Below are 22307 nucleotides of genomic sequence, written 5' to 3'. Positions count from 1 at the left end.
TCTTTTTCTTTCTTTCTTTCTTTCTTTCTTTCTTTCTTTCTTTCTTTCTTTCTTTCTTTCTTTCTCTTTCTCTCTTTCTCTTTCCTTTTTTCCTTCCTTCTTTTTTTAATAGCTATTCTAACAGCTGTGAGGTGTCACATTGATGTTGTTTTGTTATTGCTGACTTTAATATCCATCTAAGCTAATGAGTCCTCTTTAATAGTGATTGATTTTTCCTGGTATTTACCAGGCTCATACCAGCTCATATAGATAGACAGCCGTTTATTGTAATTGCAGTGTGAATAATGGCCCATAAAAAACCCCTTCTACAAGGTCTACTCAGTGACCTCCTGGGGTGTGGGGAAGATACATCTAACTTCCACAGGCAGACCACTCCTTTCCTTGACACCACTGGTTGTTTATCCTCCAGCAGGAAACCAGGAGAATGATTAAGTTATGAATGTGTATTTAAGATGTTAATTGCATTGAAATTTTCATATTATGCTTCTAAAATGCTTATAGGTTGAATTTTTTGAGTTAGGTTTTATTTCCCTTAAAAGTTGTTCAAACAACCACTGTGGGACACCTGGGTGGTTCAGTGGTTGAGCATCTGCCTTTGGCTTAGGTTCTGGGATCCAGTCCTGTATCGGGTTTCCTTCAGGGAGCCTGCTTCTCCCTCTGCCTATGTCTCTGCCTCTCCCTCTATGTCTTCTGTGAATGAATATATAAAATCTTAAAAAAGAAAGAAGGAAAGAAAAGAAACAACCACTGTTTGCCAAACAGTGCCCATTGTTTGAGTGTTCTGAAAGTTCAAGACAGTGTAAGGATAACATAAAAAGAAAAAAAACTAATAAATATTGGCAAGGATCAAATAAAACCAATGTAATAAGAAGACCAAATGGGGGTGGGGTGCCTGTCTGGCTCAGTCAGAAAGCATGCAACTCTTGGTCTTGGAGTTGTGAGTTTGATCCCCACATTGGATGTAGAGATAATTTAAAATCTAAAAAAAAGACAATATAATTCTCTAATTATAAATCCTATGTATTGAAAATTTAATAAAACTATCTAGAGTCCAACACATTAGCCAAGGACAATATAATTATATTTTAAAAACCCATAGGTTTTACCAATTTTTAAATTTATTTTATGTGTGCTATTGTTTCAAGTGTGTCTTGTTTTTTATTTTGTATCTATATTAATTTTTTATCTTCATTTCTAATAACTCTTTCCCTCCACAACCATTTTAATATATATGCTTAGTTGTTTGCATTCTATAATATATGTGCTGCTCTTTTTGAATGTTTTAACTTTCATTTACTATTTTTTTCTCTTCAATCTATATATTAAAGATACATCTTTGTTTTAATATATGCATCCAGTTGATTATTTCCCATTGTTGCAAAACATTCTATGAGGTGTACTCATCATGTTTTGCCACTTCATCCTCCATTTATCTAACTTCCACAGAGCCTGAGCATCTCCTTATAAGTCATTTGATCTTTAAAGTTTCTTCTTACATAAATTATTTGTAAAAATATCTCTTACATATTTTTTCTGCCTTGTCATTTTCCTATTGAACTTTTTGGAATTATTTTTATAGTTAAGTTTTTGGTATTTAACCTTTTTATATTTCTATTGCTGCCATGGTAAGACTTATTGCTATTTTTTCTCATTTTTTTTAAGTCTACATTTTATTTTATTATTTTTTTTAGGCTGGTTTTGGTCTTTAACTTAAAGCACATACTTGTGTTCATTTATCCCTATTAATTTCTTCCCCTTAACTAGGTAAGCCATTTACCATGCTCTCGTGGCAATGTTACTTCTATTCTTTCCTTCTGTCCCCCTTTCTTTTCTGCCCTAAGAACTGATTATGTTAATATTTTCTATATTTTTTACTCTGGATTATTTGTAATAACTTTCTCTGTTCTTTGGTCCTGACTTTTATATTTTAAGATTTTATGTTTTTTTTTAAGATTTTATTTATTTATTCATGAGAGACACGGGGGGGAGAGAGAGAGAGAGAGAGAGAGAGGCAGAGACACAGGCAGAGGGGGAAGCAGGCTCCATGCAGGGAGCCTGATGTGGGGCCCAATCCTGGGACTCCAGCATCATGCCCTGGGCGGAAGGCAGGTGCTAAACTGCTGAGCCACCCAGGGATCCCCAGATTTTATGTATTTATTTTAGAATCTCAGACATTCTCCACACTGAGCATGAACCTGACACCAGGCTTGATCTCATGACTCTGAGATCATGACCTGAGCTGGATGACTGAGCGACCCAGGCACACCCCAACTTTTATATTTTAAAACTGATCTTACTTTCTATATCTTCTGTGAGATTCCCTTAGATTTTTTTTTCTTATGTTAGCATATACTCCAGTATTTGTGAAGGGGTCTCTTTTATGTCAAATTTGAAGTCCTGTATATCTGATGATCACTTTTTTATGCCTTCATATTTGACTGCCAGCGTGGCTGGACATAAAACTCAAGATTCAAGGTCATTTCCTTCAATACATGCAGTTATTAGTTTACTGTCTTCTTGTATCCAAGGTGGCTATGAAGAAGTCTGATTTCTATCTAATTATTGATCTTTCCTTTTTCTGGAAATATTTAGCATTTTTTTCCTTTGATATTCTTAAAATTTACTATAGCGCATAACTGCATTTGTCTTTCTTTTTTATCTCATTTGGCACTTCATGTTCTCTTACTTTTGAAATATTATCTTTAATATTTTTGTTTCTATTTCTCTTATTTCTTAATCTTCGTAGAACTTCTTTTATCCATATATACAGCCTTTCTATTTTTATCCTTAAAATATCATTTTGGTTTTTAATATTTCATACTCTTCATTTTCCTGCTGACTTCTCTAAAAGTTTTGGAATCAGATCTTTCTACTCATTAATTAATTCTTCAATTGTGACCGTCATGCTGTTTTCAAACCTGTTTTATTCTTTATGTACATATTATATTTTTCTTACCCAATATTTCTATTTAGTTGCTTTCATCATTTCCTGTTTTATTTTATATTATTATATCTTTGCTTATCTTCTTAGGTGTATACATGAAGCCTTTTATTTTTATTTTTTCTGTATATTTTTTAAGTATTTAATTTCCAGTTATATACAATGTAATATTAGTTTCAGGTGTACAGTATAGGGATTCAACACTTCCATTCAACGCCCAGTGCTAAAACTCTGATTTCATTTGTTTTTAAAATTTTGCTTTAGATGTTATACGTTATTCAATTATTTTCATCTTGTAATGGTCTTTTGGCCTCTGATAGCCTAGTAACTTTGGCCTGTGAACTCATACATTTGGTGAAGGCCAACCCTTCGCCAGCATCCCACTCACCACTGTAACACACATTGCCATATATCTATAAATAAATGTTATAAGAAGTATGTAACTTATTTATTAAAAAGACTAAAATTCTAGTTAAGTGGCATGAAGAGTCCTGACCAAGCCAAAAAACAAATGATAACTCAGGGTAAAATAAGTCAATATTTAAAATTTTAGTTATTCATTAAATTATTTTAAGATTCATTTGGGAGACTGAATGTATGAGAAAACCCAAAGAACAAAAAAAATTGAGGATGAAAATGTGATGTATTAAAAAAAAAAGAAAATGTGATGTATTAAAAGGCAACATTAAGACAATCAACTCAGGCGTAGCAATTTTACCTCCCTTCATGTCTGTCATCTTTTGCACTTATAATATTTAAGCCTTAATTATTTCCTTTACATAAATTGAGAACCATATTAGATGGTATTTTAATTTTTCCTCAACCATCAAAATAACAAAATTCAAGAGGATAAGAAATGTTTATTATATTTACTAATATTTTAGCTGTTTTTTTGTTCCTTCTTGATATTCTAAGATTCATTCTTTTATCATCTCCTTTATGCTTAAAGAAACTCCTTTAGACATTCATTTAAGGTATGTCTACTGGTGATAAATTCTCATAGTTTTCCTTTACTTGAAAAAGTCTTGGAAGGAGGGGTCTTGGGGCCACTAGACCTGATTTGGGTTGAAGTCTAGGCTCTGCTCAGCCTTTGTTTTGGGAATGGGGACAGAGTTTTAGTATTTCTTACTGCTTTTCTTTTCATGACACTAAAGAGAAACTTTAACATACAGTATGAGGGTAAATACATTTCCAAAACTAATATGCAGTATGTAAAACAAATGGTCAATATGTATAACATAATACATGGGAAATCAGTTCAAAGTTGGGTAAATGACTGAATTATGAGAAGAGAGTATTCCTTCAATTTCTATAACTTATTATATTATGTCTATTTTTACTATTGTGGCCAATCACTTTTCATATGTTTATTATTTTGGGGTGTTGAATTTAACATCCATATGAATGAATGCAAGAGATACATCCTTGGCCAGTGGCAGAATCATGAGTTGAAAGTAAGAGGGTTTTTTTTTTTTTTTTTTCAATTTGGAAAGAATCAGAATATTAAGTAAATAAAACACAATGTATGTGGAGCACAAATTAGATTGATATTACTGTTTTAAAAAATTGTTCTGATATATATTAATACATACCAGAAAATAAATAAAATCTGTATATAACTTTTCTAGTAATTTATTTTTATGACTTTCTCCACAGTTACTCTTTTTTCTACCTTTTTATTCCTGGTATCTAACATAGTGCATGTAAACATCGAATATTTGCAGAATAAATGAATGGATGAATGATAAGCCAGTAAGTAAATAAACTTCCATTTTACATTTGGATGCATATAATTTTGATAATTATGAGGAATGATAGCAAATATATTAGAATGATATTCTATAGTAAAGTGCCATTTGGTTGATCCATGATTGGTTTTCAAAAGAATTCACCCTTGTTTTCTTTTCTTATTACATAAAATGATAATGGATATATTATTCAAATCTCTTTTTCACTAGAAGGTCAGTTGTAAGATTGAAGAAATGGTTTTTATGTTATTGATTAAAGTGATCACGCAACCTTCTTCTTGAAAACCCTATGGGGATTTGTCATAGTTAATGAGTGGCTCTAGAAACTTCAGAAGTAGATTAATAGAAAATATTAACAAAGTGAATTAAGTTTGTAAATTGAGACAGACTTTATCAATATCCATGCCTTGTTATGTTGCTATGTGTCAGACAGGCCTCTCTATTTTAATCTTTAACTAATCATTCCTTTGATTCCACATCACTACGACATCATGACAGTCAAAGATTAACCTTGAAAAAGGCTTCTCTTCTTCAGTCATCAGAAAAATATGAAATTCCATTAAGTAGGTGTGAATTTCCCATTCCCTTCAAGGCAAAAGTTACATGAGTCTCTGGGTATAAAGATTTATCTTTTTTTTTTTTAAAGGATGTTTAGAAATCTGTCTAGACACCATTAGTTGTTTTGCAAAGTTAATCTTGGATTAACTGATAGGTGGCCCCACTTTCTCTGTAATTCAGCTAAGGAAGAACTCCTGGATTGGGTCTTCCTCAGCAGAACAATGTGTCAGCCTTATTTATCAACATTAGTGCCCCAAAAAAGCACGGATCTATGGAAATGTCACTCCTTTGGATCCCTTTTAAAAATATTTCTCTTTTTTCTTCAGCTTATATTTAAAAATACCTATAAATTATGTATTTCACAGTTGCATGCCATAAATCTATTGGAACAGCTTGCTTGATTTTCTGGCTGCCATTCCCCTCAGTATTCCCCTCAATTCCACAAGTTTTATTACAAGCTTCAGACACAAAGGTTTTATTCGTTGTTGTTGCTGCTAATTTGTTATGAAAACAAAATAGTGGACCCTGAGATATTAAGTATTTGGGGCTAACCATAACTATTAACATATATGTACATGTATAATATATATAGCATGTATATATATATATTTATAATGTTATATATAGCAAATATATGGTTTATTTATTCTCTTTCTTTGTAATGTGTCCACTATCATCATGATTTATTAAAACATCTCATTCTCAGGAGGAGCAGGGACCAGAAAAGCAAAGAACAATGACAACCAAACTTAAACCTTCAGAGGGGATACTTACATAAGTTTTTTTTAGAAGGTTAATTTTTCCTTTACAACTGAAGACTGTGATATAGACACAGTTGTAGTTAATGCTCATATAACAATCATATTATAATAGAAATTTTTAAATACCCAAATTAACAGAATAACAGAATTTTTGAAATCTTACTAATCTTAGAAAGCATCACTTTGCCACCATGGCTCACTTCACAATCCCTTTGTTGTATCCATCAGGAATAGAGATCTCTCCCACGTATTCCTCCTTCAATCCTTTTTTTCTCTTTCCCTATGGAAATTATACCCACTCTTTGGTGGAAGATACAATCTAAATAATTACAGAATGTGAATAGAAGGTTGAGGGAGCATCCAGAGCCATAAACCAGGGCTTCTGTAAAATGTTAAGATACCTTCAGATATCGAGAATTTTGCGTTCATGTGAAAGAGAGATAGAATGACCTGGATAGAGCCCTTTTAAATAGTGGTGTCTCTGAAAACACCAAAACAGATTTATCAGTACTTCTTGTAGGAAGCGCTGTAGTAAATTAACATGCCTTCTTTGCTTTGATGAGATCAAGTATAGCATTGATATTGTTGGAGTTCCACTGTTTGTTTTTTAATCAGTTTTTACTAATAAAATGCCTCTGTTCTAAATGATTGATTTTTTTTCTTCTTTTGTGTTTACTCTAATACAAACTTGTTACCTTCAGAGAGAAAAAGGACTTTCAAGAGTATGGCAAGAGAGTGAGCAGAACTCCAGTGGTCATTGGCAAAAGGCTGTCATCCTGCTAGGAAAGCTAAGGAATTATGAAGTCATATTCCAAGGTATCAGAACAAGAGATCTAGGAGGAGGAGCTGCAATTGATGACATTGAATTTAAAAACTGCATGACTGGTAAGTTTCTGGAAATCTCTTCTACTTGGAACAGCTTTCATACTCTAGCCATTTTATCTTTACTTCTCATTTACAAAATGTTCTGCTGTTACATATTTGGTACCTCCATAAAAATAAGTTGGAAGCCATTATTCCATAATTGTTGAACTTACATGTTAAGAGAGAATAGCTTCTCCCTCCCACAAGTGCACAAACATTTAATTCCTTCCTTTGTTCCAGACCATCCCTTTTCTAACATGTAGAAGTGTTGTTCTTTGCACTTTTTTCCTTTGCACTGTTTTTCAACATGAATTAAGTGTATGCCTAATATTTACATACGTTTATCTAAAGTAATTTAAAGTAAGCAGGTAAAAAAATTGTTTGAAAGCTGTCACTTAGTGGATATATGAGAAATAAATTCAACCAGGTGTAATTCAAGTAGAACTTGAGTTGAGAGCAAGGCTTTGGGTATTTTTGCTACTACAGCAAGTGAACAGCAACTTGAAAAGTTTTGCTATCATTTATCTCACTTCCAAAAGTGTGAAGTTTAACTCTACTTAGATTTTCTTTACAAAACTACCCAGAAAATGTCAAAAATAATTATAAATATCCTTGTACAATTTCACAACTGGCAAAGTTCTTTTGGAGGCACTATTCCATTTGATTTTCCAAAATAGTGCCATGTGACATACACTGCCAATGAATTCTACACAGATTCACTCAGAGGCAAGATCCTGAAATAGGAAGCTAAAGTTAAGTGCTGTTTAATTTTATTATTGCTCTTACACTAAAATATCATTTCACTGAGGCATTTCAAAATGCCAAAAGTTTGGTTTTTGGTGATGTTACAGCATCGGCTCTTTTATGAGCAAGGCTGCTTCAAAGATCCCAGGTGATCTAGAGAGCACAGAGCTCTGAGTATCCGTGTCAGGAGAGGAATGGGATTTGGGCTTGGAGATGTTTGGGAGAGAGTACTGGATAACAGAAAATGAAGTTATAAACATATAATCATGAAAATTTATCTTAGAAGATATGTGTTTATTCTAGAAGAATGTGCTTCTTCGGTTCATTGCTAGTCACCTTCCTAGTAATATGCTAAATTTCTGTTATAATTAGTTCAATCTATAAATGATTCTGACAACTTTAAAAATATATTCAAAACTTTTTTCTAAGATTTTAGAAAGAAAGAAGCTTTTATTAAACAAGAGATATTCCTTTCCTCTTAAGGGAGGCAGAATGATTATTAGATGGGTTGATTCAGGACAGAAGAAATCCGAGAGTTATTATTCCAACTTTGCCAGTTTCATGGAGAAGTTTGCACTGTTTTTTTTCCCCCCCATTCCTGTAAAGTCCTGTGAGAATTTACAGGATTCTAGTTAATTTTTCTCAGCTCAATCCAATGCTCCGCTTACTGAGCAATACTTTCATGTCTTATGTTTAGTGATAAACTACATTTGGGGGCTATAGTTCTTTCTGTGTCATCAAAATAAAGAGGCCAATTGTGGCCAATTGCACTTAAATACGGACAGTTGTGTAACAAATATGTTTTAGGACAAAGTAACCATTGCTTTATTATTATTATTTAAATATTTTATTTATTTATTCATGAGAGACAGAGAGAGAGGGAGAGAGAGAGAAGCAGAGACATAGGCAGAGGGAGAAGCAGGCTCCATGCAGGGAGCCCGACGTGGGATTCGATCCCGGATCTCCAGGATCACATCCTGGGCCGAAGACGACGCTAAACTGCTGAGCCACTCGGGCTGCCCAACCATTGCTTTATTAAAAAGCAGTTTGGGGATCCCTGGGTGGCGCAGCGGTTTGGCGCCTGGCTTTGGCCCTGGGCGCGATCCTGGAGACCCGGGATCGAATCCCACGTCGGGCTCCCGGTGCATGGAGCCTGCTTCTCCCTCTCCCTCTGCCTGTGTCTCTGCCTCTCTCTCTGTGTGACTATCATAAATAAATAAAAATTTACAAAAAAATTTTTTTTAAAAATAAATAAAAAGCAGTTAAAGCCCAATATGCTATAAATAATAAGGGTTTTCAAATTATGTTTTTGTTAGGATAGAAAGAGGAAAAAAACATTATGAGAAACTGTGAAAGAATATCTATGGAACTAAAAGAAAATGATTATTTTGTCTCCTTAGTTTTGTACTATATGCTAGTAAAATATTAGTATTACTCAGAATATGTTACCTTAAGCTCCTTGGCACTATCACCAATTTAGAAGTAAATGGCATTTAATTAAACACCTAAAAATCAGAGAGGCACTACAGAACAGTGGTTAAGAACAAGGAGTCTTGGGGCATCTGAGTGGCTCAGTAGGTTAAGTGTCTGACTCTTAATTTCAGCTCAGGTCATGATTTCAGGGTGGTGAGATCAAGCTCCCCATCCAGCAGGGAATCTGCTTCCCTCCCTTTTCCCCTCCCCTTCCTTATGCTCTCTCTGTCTCTCTCTAAAATAAATAAAATAAATGTTTAAAAAAGAACAACAAACAAACAAGGAGTCTTGGGGGGCACCTGGACGGCTCCATTGGTTAGGCATCCAACTCTTGATTTCAGCTCAGGTGATGGTCTTGGCTCGGGCTATGATCTCAGGGTTGTGAGATTGGGCTCCATGCTCAGCAGGAGTCTGCTTGGGATTCTCTCTCTTCCCTGTCCTTCTGCCCCTGCCCCCCTCACTCCTTCATTTGCCCACTCTCTGTACTAGGTAACCAACTTCAAATCATATGCAAACACATTGCCATAAAGTCTATCATGGAATTATTGCTGTTTGCTATTTGAGGTGAAGAACTTAAAACATTACTTCCTATTTATTTCTCTGTCACATACTGCTGATAACAGAAGACCATATATTATATGATACCATTTATATGAAATATACATAACAGGCAGATGTGTATATATATGTATATATATATATATATAGAGAGAGAGAGACAGAGACAGAGAGAGAGAGACAGAGAGAGAGAGAGTATATTAGTGGTTGCTTAGGACTGAAGGGAAAAGGGGTGGGGAGTGACTGCTAATGACTATTGGCATTTCTGCATTGGATGGTGAAAATAGTCTACATTTTTTATGGCAGTTGTTGCACAACTTTGTAAATATACTAAAGCCATAAAATTATAAACTTAATATAGGTGACCTTAATGGCATATAAATTCTAAATCAATATACTTTTAAACAAAGTATATAAAAGCAAGAGAATTATGGAAACATGGTAGTGGTGATGGTGGTGATGGCAGAGTAGTAGTTGCTGGATTTTCCCAAGGTCTCACATCAAGACAGTCAGAGTACCTAGATTGCAAAGTCAGTAAGTCACAGAAAACATAGACAACAAAATGAAGTAAAAATGCATCACTACAAAAGCCAGTATACAAGCAATTAGGGACACACTACCAACAACCACAAGACCTTTGTGTTATTTATGTCTATAAAGGAGAAGACATGAGAATCATGAAAGAGCCAACAGATATTCCCTGGAATATGCAGTCAGGTGATTTGATAATAGCATCTAAAACTGGAGAGGTTTCATTCACTTATGGAATGAGTGGGTGCAGGGCTCTGTGGTAAGTTCTGTGGGGTTGGGGCAGTTGACACTGAACTCTCAAACTGGGTACAACATAATCCCCTTCCATTTCAGCAATTCATTTTCAAACACCCCACAAAACAAGGCATTAACAGACACAGTGCTGGGAGTGGTATCAAAATTGAGTAGGCTAGGAACAGATGAAGGGAAGAGAAGACCCACATCAAAGTAGGGGGTGGGGCAGAGCCAGAAAATCTCAAAAAGCAAGGTATTATATGTTTTTATAGACTTATGTAGATTCTATAGATTTATAACCTTTTTCAGAGGTTTAACACTAATCCTCTAACTTTGGCTATGTCATTATAGAGCTTCAGTTTTCACATTTGCACAACGACAGGATCATAATGGATTCTCTGAGATATTCCTAGGACTATCTGACAACTCTGGAATCTAGGCATATTTTTAAAAAGGTCAGAATAACTGAGAACAAAGTTTAAAGTTGATGAAATCGGAAGAAGGTAGAGGATATATATAAATTATATATATTTATATTTGTATTTGGTGTTTATCTACATTACCTGCAAGTAAGAAAGCTATTTGAGCTTTGTGATTACTTTTAACTTTCTTTTCAAAGACTTACAACTCAATTTATTAGGTAATATTTAATACATGACCAACATAAAGCTATATGTATTATTTTTTATTTCTTTGCATTCTGAATATATCATAGTACTATCTTCAATTTACTATCAAATCTATTATTTTTTCTAAAAAAGAAAAATAAAGCAAAAGCTTATATGGTTTGTCCAGGGACACACTAGGAAGCTTATCTCTTTTCTGGATAAAGTTAACAAAGAGGCAAGTAGCTTATTCATGAAAAAGTAAGCGACAGATTATGAACTTGATATCTCCTCTTTTTAAATTCAAGTTGATTTAAAATGATTTTTTAAAATAAAAATCTTGTAAAGTGCAACTACCAACCTATAGAAGAGAGAAGTGGGACTGAAATTTATGTAGACAGGAAAGTAATATTCCATCATTGTAATTATCAAAGTGTCATTTCTAAATTTAAGTGGTTACTCATTTTTCAAAGGGAGTATTATTTATTAAGTACAATCCTTCAGCTGATATTTGTTGAGTTTACTATGAATACTAAATAGCATTTATGTTAGTTGTTGGGAGCCCAGTTCTACAAAGCCATTAGGTTAGGTGCAAATCCCAGTTACCCTCTTGCTTTCTGCTCTGTGGTTTTAGGCAGGTCACATGATTTTCCCTAGTCTCATTTTTCTCAGCTACGAAACAATAGCACTGCTTCCAACTGAGAAAGCTCTTAGGACTAAATCATTTCCTTTTATGCAAAGTGCTTTGAAGAATGCATGAGATAAACACTGAATATATGTTAGCTAAATGTATAAAGGAACAACCAGTTCAAAAGACTTGATAGTGTTTTAGGCACAACACTTTTTATGTCATCATCATTTAAGATCTGGTTCTGTTCTGTTCACGTGTTCAGCAAACATTTATCGATTGCCTGAACTGCAGAAAGCTCTGTGCAATGTACAGTACACATCTGCTCAGAACAGGGCTGAAATGCACGTGTTATAGTGTTTAGCTTTATTGATTTTCCATTTCCCCTTTTCAGTGCTCCTTCCTGGACTCCCGGCACCTCCTCCCCTTCCCCACATGCCCCTGTGCCTTATATTTCTTGGACTGCTCTGTGAACGGTTTCCAAGAAACTCATAAACTGGGTCCCTTAGCCTGGTACCTTAGGGCGGGGCCAATCACAGTATAAGATGTTGCCTTTTCCACTAAAACATCTAAAAGATTCAATTGAATGATGACCAGGGAAGATGAAGGAATGACTTAGGGAATAGAAAATGCTTCTAGAAGTCAATAAAATCTTCTAAGTAGGCAGTAGCACAGTAGCGACTCTGCCTTTCTCTAAATACATACCGAACAAAACACATCATGCTCCTCAAATAATCCTAAATGTGAAAGGAAGGAAATAGTTTGGGGATAAAGTAAGAGAAGCCAGTGTCATTATAATTTTAGATGTCTGGTGCATTGTCTTCACACATAACCTGGATAGGCTTTCTCTTTTATTATAAGCACTTTCACATCTTTCATTTTTTTCCCCCTCAAAAACTGTATGTATGACTCCTAAGGGTCCTTTAAACAGTATTTGATCTGGAGTGAAAAATAGTGGCTTGATGATAATGATTTCAGGGCAGCATTACTCTGGATTCAAATGGAACTTGGGAGATCACAAAACAGTGATTGCTCTATATAAAGTTCACAAATACATAAATCTATAAACAGAAGCCTGTAGAGTTTGCCTTCAGAACTTAACCTTCTTCACTTAGTTTAGATGAAAAGCTGTGTTTCCACTCAAAATATGAGTGCCCCAAGTGTTGCTTTTAGATCTCACACAGTTTTCTTTCAAAGCATATGTTATTAGAAAAAAGAAGAAAAAAGAAAAGGAGGATGGAAGTGTGTAAAATGTATATGTATATATAATAACTGAACATTGTACCCTAGTGAAATAATTAAGTCACTTGTTTTTAATAACTAATGACTAAATGATTTGTAGTCTGTATAATATAAGGATGTATAAATAAAGAATGAATGGATATATGGATGGTGGATGGATGGATGGATGGATGGACAGTTAGACTAATAGAAACCATTTACTGATATCTTGGTATATGTGTGCAAATTCAGAGCAAGTTTCTGCCTTCACCTGATTTACATTTGATAAAGTAACATGTGATATTGTGTCATGGGTAATGGATGCTGCGAATGATAGAGGGAGAAAGCAGTGGAGAATTATTACCTTGATTAGAGTGGTAAGGAACTGTTAGAAGATTTCAGTTGAGTAGAATCTTATATGAAATAAGAGATGACCATGCAAATATATCAATGAAGAGTTCCTCAGACCTCGGGACCAGCCAGGCAGATTTATCAGGAGGAAAGAATGTTGAAGCTGAAGAAAGAAGGGTAGGAGGATAGTGATGGGTTTCATTATTCAGAACTTTGTCATCAGAAATGCCTGCTCTGTCCTAAAGATTTCATCACAGCATGGGTTTAAACAAGCTGACTGATGGTCAAGTCTGCATAGGATTAAATTCTGTCGCTGCCACTTACTTGCCATGTGACCTTGAATAAATGCTTATCAACTCTGTTGCCTCCATTTCTTTATGGCAGTAAAAATCAGACCTACTTCTTAGGTAATTGTAAGGATTTAACAAATTAACATATGCCAAGAGATTTGAACAAAAACGCTTTATGTTAACTATTCAAAAAATGCTAAACTTACAGTTATCATCACAATCATCACCATCATATTTAATTTAATCCTCAGTAAATCTCCAGAAAATTGTGGTACCCAGAGATTGCAACAACTAATACCAGCCAGGTCAGTTCCCTTACTGATGCTTAACAGCAAAGAACCTTAGCCATAGTTAGTCATAAAAATATGGAATAGTACTAAAATTCTGATAAATACCTTGGGAGTAAAAGCGGACACACAGCGCCTGCCATATATAGAATGTCAGTAATTTCAACTGTTCTTTTTTTAAGTTTTTATTTAAATTCTAGTTAGTTACCATATATTATAATATTGGTCTCAGGAGTAGAATTCACTAATTTATCACTTACACATCTTGTGCCCTTCACAAGTGCCCTTCACAAGTAGAATTCACTAATTTATCACTTACACATCTTGTGCCTTCACTTGTGCCTTCTTCACAACACGTGCCCTTCCTTAATGCCCATCACCCATCTAGCCCATTGCCCACCCACCTCCCCTCCACCAACCCTCAACATATTCTCTATAGAGTCTCATATAGTTTCCTTCCTTCTTTTTTCTTTTCCTCTTCCCCTATATTCATCTGTTTTGTTATATTTCACACGAGTGAAATCATATGGTATTTGTCTTTCTCTGACTGAATTATTTCACTTAGCATGCTATACTCTAGCTCCATACACATCATTATAAATAGTAGCATTTATTCTTGATGACTGATTAATATATAAATATATATTGACTAGGTAAAAAAAATATATATATATATTGGCTAGGTAAAATATTCAGTGGTTCTCAAGTGAAAAAATAGCCTTATTTGAAGTAACTATTTTACATACCTGGAAATATCTTTTATTAAAAAACAAAAAGTGTGAAGGTCATCTTTTAAGATTTTTGTTATGATTAATTTATACCCTGATAAGATTTCCTTTCTAACTTAAATATCTGTATTAGTAACATGTCCATATATAAATGCATGCTTTATTAAATATATACCATATAATGATGCAAATATTAATATTTTGACTTTTCAGTGAAAGAAAAGTAGCTAATTTTTATTGATTCAAAAATTTTTATTCTTCATCAATGCAGAAGTAGTGATATCAATCCACTGACTTATAAACAAATACTACACATTTTTTAAGCCTATAATTGTTTGTGGTAGAGATTATTAAACTATTTGCAAAGTATCCATTTTCTTTCCATGTGTCCCAGACCCTTTTGGGTAGGTGAATCAATGTGACCAGTGTGCTCTGAGCAAGTAACATGTCACTTCCAGGTTGAGGCATTTACACGCTGGAGACCCTCCATGTCTCCCTTCTGATACTGTCATAGAAGAGGCCTTATTTTCCAGATGTCATGTCTACATTTTCCTGGTCTTCTGAATTGGTAAAGTCCCTCTACCAATTTGTTTAAATATGTATAGTAAGTGACCCTTGAAAAATGGTGTTTTTGAGATTTTGGTTTATTTATTATGTGTCATATAATCTACTTGGTCATATCTAACACTCCATGCAATTTCCTACAGTACAGGAAGTATTTTTACAGAGCTATTAAAGAATTGTACTATACATCAGTAGGGTTGTATTTGACATTGGGTTATCCAGCATTGTGACCCTCACATCAGATTAATTTGCTTTCTTTGAGGTTACTGCATGAGGATTGTGGTTGCTTAGTTAATGAACAAAAAAGAAATTACAACCAAGCTATCAATCCTTTGCAGGTTTTTTCAAACTGAAGATGTAAAAGAGAAAGATACCTACCTACCTTTCAGATTCCAATATTCTAAATATGTTAAGAAAGAGCTTTCAGCAAACTTGCCTCTAGCCTTGTGGGGAAAGTTAGGAGGAAAAAGTTGACACTACACAAAATTCAGAACCAAGAGGTGGAGAGTCCTTGTGCCATCAACCCTGGCAATAAGTGAAATCAGAGCTCTGGCTATAGTCTTCGCTTTGCTTTATTGCTTGAATTGATCTGAGACAGGCCTCAGGAGAGAAGCCTCATTGTCACAGTCAACCAACAACATCATTCTTCAATAAGCCTTAGAGCCAAGTTATTTGCTTCTTGTAAAATCAGGGCATCGATTCTTGTTCTTGGCACGATGCCCACATTTTAAAAATCAGGACTATGCATTTAAGTTTATTATATCTTTTTTTTTTTTAGTTTATTATATCTTTAATCAGCTATTTTAAGTTAAAAAATCAAAGCCATGGATAGATCTAATTACTTAGCATTATATTGAAATCATTTGTTACACACCTAGAAAATATTAGATACTACTTTATCTGTCAAAATAGTTGATAAGATTAGTGTTCCAGTGTCAAAAAGGTCCACATTTGAAGCGGTAATTATAATCTTATTACAATGACAAAGTAAACATTATAATTGATGTCATTATACTTGATTATAATCTAAGAACAATGATATAATTCATTTATAATATTAAGGAAAAATAATTAAGCATACACTTCAGTAAGGTTTAAATAGCCCTTGAAATACCCCTAAGTTCAAATGAAGGGTACTGTAGATCTGAAAACTAACATTATCCTTGTTTCATATAGTTTCTAATTAGAATTTTTTTTTAAATTACAGTTAACATTTCCACACTTAATACCTTAAGTAAGATCATTGCATAGAGTATTTGTGACAATATGGTACTCAGTTTTTATTGAATTATGTTTTAAAAATTATTTTCTGTTCAAGGTTAATATTCATATCAACAGGATTTCCATTTTACATTAATGAATTTTTAAAATTTCCATTATACAGTTGAAAGATATATTCTTTAGTCCTGAAACATTAATACAAATATATGTAATATATACAAGCTATAGGTGTATTTTAAGTAAATAGATGTGGAACTCAAGAAATTTATATCAGTTGAAGCAAACATAAAGAATTTGGTTTTAATAAAATTTGCATGTATATATACATGTACAAATATTAAGCTAAGAATAAGGAACAAATTTTCTTGTTTTATATTTGATATAACACACATATACACAGAGGCATATATGAATTTCTGAAAAATCTCATATTTTGAATAGACACACAAAGAAAGGGCTTGTGGGAAAATAGGATTAGGGTAAGCTACTGGAAGCATAAGTAACTAAGTTAAATACTACTAATATAAACAGTAACAACCATAATAGATACTAGCATAGTACAAAATAAAAATATTTTAAAGTCCAAATAGAGGAAATTTTCAGTAAATGTATTACTTTACCTTAAAAAAAAAAAAAAAGGTGAGTTGGGAAGCAAGAAACCTTGGTGGAAGTTTGGTTTAAAAAATGTTTAAGGCTAGGGATGCCTGGGTGGATCAGCAGTTGTTTGCCTTTGGCTCAGGGCATGTTCCTGGGGTCCTGGAATGGAGTCTTGCATCAGGCTCCCCACAGGGAGCCTGCCTCTCCCCTGCCTGTATTTCTGCCTCTCTCTGCGTCTCTCCTGAATAAATAAATAATCTTTTTAAAAAATATTTAAGGCTGTTTAGGTAACAGCCTTACTTAAGTACTTAAGTAATTTAAGTAACTTAAGTAACTTAAGTATGGAGACAAGGGGAAAGTGCCCAAAGACTGAAAAAGCTATACAATAAATAAGCACTTGCAAAAAAGCATGTGGAGAAACAGGTAAAGCACATCCCAAACAGCCCTGCATTCTTTCTTGGCTCTCTGGCTCAGCTGTGTTTGTTGTCTTCCTTGGTGGCACAAGACCTTATTGAGGTGAAGAAAATCATATGGGAATCAGCACTACCTCTGTGTTGTATTAGGCCTAATAGTTGCAGTCATCATTGTTCTCCAGAAACATTCATTGCCTGTGAATCATGACAGTAGAAGGAAACTGGTATATACTGGACATTTGTGGGAGCCAAGGTCAAACTAGACGCAGCACATGCATAATTTGTTTCAAGGAGGGAAGAAAGATATTTAATACAGAATGGCTTCTTGAAGGATTTGACCAAAATAAGTCACACAAATTGTCTGGAAAGTTGCCTCAGCAGATTTGGGAAATACAGAGTTTTAAATTGTTGACTCAAAGGTCAGGAAGGAGCTCAGCAAAAAAACCCAAGTGTGGTTTGGATTTCTTCCCACTAGTTTACTTTTTGGTCTTTTGGTCTTTATGCATTCTCATGATAATTTCTGGGAATTCTCTAGGTTAATTAGGTCTAGTTTAATTGCCAATAGCATTAAACACAAAGTTTATGTAAGGATAGGAGGAATCTCAGGAAAGCCAAGATCAGCAACACAGTCCAGCTTCAGGAAGATTCTAAAACCAAGATTGAAGAGGAAACTTGAGCCATTCTTTTTTCTGTTCCTTTTGTCTCTTAACTGCATCTCTGCACGTGTTTTATTCCCTCACCCTGTAGAACCAGCTTTCTCTGCTTCACTATGCATAGATAGAAAACATGACTACACCTCATGGTTTAAGAGCCCTAATATATTGCTGCAGTAACTCATTAGTTATATTTTTAAATTCCCTAGTAGGGGATTCTGATCAACTGATCTTGGGTCAAATGATGCTCATCAGAACTGTAGTTCAATGGCAGGGACATTGTCCTTAAACACATAAGCCTACTGGGACCCAAGCTTTGTGACCATATGGATGAGAGGGAATCATCAGATGAAGAGAATAAGGTAAACAACTGCATTGTGGGTCCACTGACAATGTATTCTTAGGATGTTATTCATTCAACAAATATTAATGCACTACTTCCTATAATCAAGTGTTGAAGTATAAGTACACAAAGTAATTGACTGTTTCAGTAGATGACTAGTCTAATGGTGTGGGTAAAAATCAAAGAACTACCCTAGAATATGCAGTAGGAATGGAGGAAGAGGTGAAGGGTGTGTGAAAAATTGTGGGAGAGCTGATAGTTCAGGATGGCTGCTTTAGCTCTAGTCAGTATGTCTACCTTCAAGCTGGCAGGAAAAAAAGATGGAGAAAGAGGCAAAGAGTATGTACTAACTGTCCTTTAAAAGATTTCCTTAAAACCATTGCACATCAATTTCACTTATAACTAATTAGCCAACATTTTGTTCATGTTCAAACCATAAAGAAATCTAAGATATGGGTTTATTCAACACTAAGGAAGAGGAAGGGGGTGGATATTTGTTTAGAGACCTAGTAGCCTACCACACTTTCCTGCTAGGCAATTTTTAAGCCTAAGAGCATACAGAATTATGACTTTAAAGGTATATTGTCCTGGGTGGCTCCATTAGTTAAGCATGTGACTCTTGATTTCACCACAGGTCATGATCTCAGGGTCCTGGGATTGAGCCCCATGATGGGCTCCATGCTCACAGGGAGTCTGCTTGAGGATTTCTCTCTCTCTCCTTCTGCCTCTCCATGTGCTCATGCTCACTCCAACTCTCTCTCTCAAATAAATAAATCTAAAATAAAAAAATAAATAAAAATATACTGTCAAATCTTTCTTTCTTCTATTTCTCCATATGCTCTCTGCTAAGAGTGCCAACTGTTTAGCTCTCAATCCTTGGGCATGTTTTCCTTCCTCTCTCCCCCGCTCCCCCGTCTCCATAATATCTTCTTAATCCCTTCTTTAACCTCCATCTCTTTCATCAAGATCACTTCCCTTTTCATATTTTTTTGAGAAATACATTTTTATAATTTAGTAGGTGAATTGATAGTGTTTTTATATATATGATTAATACTGAAGTTAAATCTTTTATTAACTGTTGTGTGCGTTATAGGTCAATCACATTTCTTTTGAGAATTGCCCATTCATTTCCTTGCCAAAGATTTCTACTGAGTTGTTGCTTTCTTGTGTTGATTTGGACATGGTCTTTCTTCACTAACTATAGAAACCATATTTTTAAAGACATATTCTGAATATATTTTTCTTGCTTTTCATTGTCTTTTCATATTTGTAGTACTCTCACTGAGAACATTTCATTCACCTAATTCTGTTCAATTTTATTTAATGAAGGTTTACTATATAGGTTTGCTTTTGTCATTAAGTTTAAGAAACACTCAGATTAAAAATGTTCATGTTTTTCTGTTTTTCATCTTTAATTTTAGTGCTTATGTTTAAAGGTCCTTGCACCACACTTCTCCATCACCATAGAGATTTTGTCTAACTTTAATTACACTGTATATTTTTTGTTCTTTTTTCCCAAGTACCCTACCAAAAACAATTCACTGTAACATTGTTGTCGTTTTCCTTATAGCATGCTGGTCCATTTTACTTTCTGAGTATTGTGATCTACTATTTTATTTTTTAGTTTGTTGTGCTTTGCACTGAGGGAACACCCTGGTTTCATTTTAGTTGTTTATTCTTAGTAGTTAATTAAAATTCTCTTAATTGTCTTACTCTGGTGGGAACTAAAATGTGGAATTAGGTGACTATCAAGGACTCATAGGAATTCATTTGGCAGGGTAATGCTTTCATTTTCTTCATTGCTTTAGATTAACCCTAGTCCAACATATTAAAGGTTCTTTTAATCTATACTAAAGCTAAATGTGTTGAACTATTAAAAAAAGAAGGAAAACCAAAAAGAAATGAGAATATTTAGAAGTTCATCATTTTATTATTCACTAATTGATTTATTATTGTTAATATATTTTGAGATCATCTTTAGCAAGAACTACTTTATGCCTAGATATATTTTTATGAGTTGAGTCTGATTGAATGTTATCTCAGGATATGTTAAAAATTGTAAGCACATTGAAATGAAGTTAAGGGGGCATTGGATGCACTTTTCCAAGAAGCTATGAGATATCTTCAAGAAACCACGAGAACATATGCATAGTGAAGCATGTGGGGTCTTTCTCCAAAGGGTCAATAACCTCAGCGATTAGTTGATCTGAAAAATTCAGAATCTCCAGTTTTCCAGGATCCCAGAAAGCCCATTTCCAGAAATTAGCCAACTCCCTCCCTCATTTCAACCTTTCTCCTTACTGATACTAATGTTAGTATAGTCTATGATGACAAATGTGTTATTCTGAGAAGGCAAGCATTTGTTTTCCTTATTTTTTTGTCTCTTTTTCTGTCTCTCCTTCCTCTGCTTTCTTTCTTTCTTTCGTTCTTTCTTTCTTTCTGTCTTTTTTTGCTAAAACAATTTTACTTATTTTTAGCGAAATGCATCAGTGAATGTGGCAGTCAGCCCTGGCTGGACACTAAAATCCCCTGGGAAGCTTAAAATATTGCTTCTACCCAGGTCTTCTTCCAGACCATTTCAACTGTTATCTCTGGGTGTGGGGTTCAGGCATCCATAATTTTTCAAGCTTTAGGTAACTCTAACGTGTAGCTAGTACCATGAGCTCTTGTTATACATATAAAACAGTATCTTAAATTATATGTTCAGCTTAATGTCAGAATAAAATGATCCCCCAAGTTATTATACACAAATTAAGTACATTAACTATACTTTGGAAATTTCTTATGTGTGCTTTTTGGCAGGAGGAAATCACTACCCTGCCTTTTATGATTATCATCCTCTGGAATTCATTTTTAGTTGTAGCACAGTTGATTATACTGAATAATGTAATTTAACTTGGTCAGTTTTTTGCACTTTATATAGTTACACTGTAAAATCATGCGCATTTTTGGTGACTTGCTCTTCTTTTAGCTATATATTTTTGAGATTCTTCACTATGCACGGAACTGTGACTCATTAATTTCATCAGTTGTTTTATGTTGTTGCGGATGATTACTCCTTGGCTCAAAAGAAATTTGATTCTATTTCTAATTTTTGCTTTAGAGACTTAAGTGCTAAGCAACCTCATCCATATAAGATTGTGATATTTGTTAAGACTGAAGTTTTGTCATAGCATTGTCTCTCAAGTGTTTGAACTGGATTACATGTCAAAATACGTGTGCATTAAAAACTGCTGTCTAATTAAAACTTATTTTTTGGCCCAGATTCAGAATATTAAGTGACTCCTCAGATTTTTGAAAGCAACAAATTAGAAACCACCTGACTTATAAAAGTACTTATAATACAGGTGGTAGAGTCATTCATTCTCTCACTTTCTGGGAACAATATCCAAAAATGATTTACCCACTAAGACTTACAGAATCACTACTAAAAAAACCTTTTGTGCTTCCATTTAGAAGCTCCTTGTTTAATTTAATACACTCATAAAGATGTGGAAAATTTTTTAAAGATTTTATTTATTCATGAGAGACACACAGAGAGAGACAGAGACACAAGCAGAGAGAGAAGCAGGCTCCCTCCAGGGAGCCCGATGTGGGACTCGATGCAGGATTCCAGGATCACAACCTGAGCCAAAGGCAGATGCTCAACCACTGAGCCACCCAGGCATCCCAAGATGTGGAAAATTTGAAACATGAATGATTTTAATGTAGCTTTGTCAATTATTTTTTGATAAAATAAGTTAATGTGATTTTAACTTATTCAGACATGATTCAGACATATTTATATCAAACTCTGGAGATGTAGATTTAGCTCATTTACTGATTTGAAAATGTCTGCCATGTGTACTGTTTGGCAAAGACGGTTCTCATTGTCAAACAGGTTAAATCAGACTTACTTTTTGTTATAATAAGCCTGTCTTTTTTAAAATTCATATAAATGTATAAAAACACATCCCTATCCCACTTGTAAATGCAATACTTGCAGAATACGAAT

The sequence above is a fragment of the Canis aureus genome, chromosome 24 (genome assembly GCF_053574225.1).
Source record: "Canis aureus isolate CA01 chromosome 24, VMU_Caureus_v.1.0, whole genome shotgun sequence".
NCBI lineage: Eukaryota > Metazoa > Chordata > Mammalia > Carnivora > Canidae > Canis > Canis aureus.
Note: the sequence above shows the minus strand (reverse complement) of the source record.